Genomic DNA, 727 nt, shown 5'->3' with positions numbered 1-727 from the left:
AGCATAAAGCTGTGATTGTAATTGTGAATGTGTGAAATACATCATCACGACACGTAATCACAAGAAAATTCACTCCTTATCCGATAGGCACATCAAGTGGACATCATTTATACAGAGTTTTCATCCTGATTCAGTATCAGCCTGGAAAAAGAAAATGTAGTTGGTGATGCTCTTAGCAGAAAGCCAAGTATTAATCACATCACTGTTGTAGAGACCCAGCCTTTTGAAGGTATGAAGAATTCTTATCAAAACGATCTAGACTTTTCCAATATATGGAACAAATTAGAGAATAATAATTGGAATCCTATGTTGGACTATTCATGCAATGATGGATACCTCTTTTATCAAAATAAATTATCCATCACTTAACCCTTTAGACAAATTGTAATGGAAGAAATGCACCAACCACCAAATATGGGACAACACGCAACCTCTTAGATAAGAGAGCAGAGCTCTAACCACTAGCCCATTCAATATAGGGTTTTGTGTTTTCATTACATTATGGGGTTTTGTGTTTTCATTACATGATGATATTAGTGAAAAGGCCTTGGGAGCATTTTGTGGCAAAAAGAAATGGAGAGTGGCATAAGCGACGAGTCATTTTCTTTTGAAAGAAAGTGACTATGGGCTTTAGAGATTTTCCAAGCTCAGGGGCGATGTCTTGTGACGAATGTTGACCCTCAAGGGCACCAAGGCAATCTTCTTTAGAAGGAGTGCCACAAATCCT

The sequence above is a fragment of the Dipteris shenzhenensis genome, chromosome 32 (genome assembly GCF_047967505.1).
Source record: "Dipteris shenzhenensis isolate YYH24624 ecotype China chromosome 32, Dip_SZ_1.0, whole genome shotgun sequence".
Classification (NCBI taxonomy): domain Eukaryota; kingdom Viridiplantae; phylum Streptophyta; class Polypodiopsida; order Gleicheniales; family Dipteridaceae; genus Dipteris; species Dipteris shenzhenensis.
Note: the sequence above shows the minus strand (reverse complement) of the source record.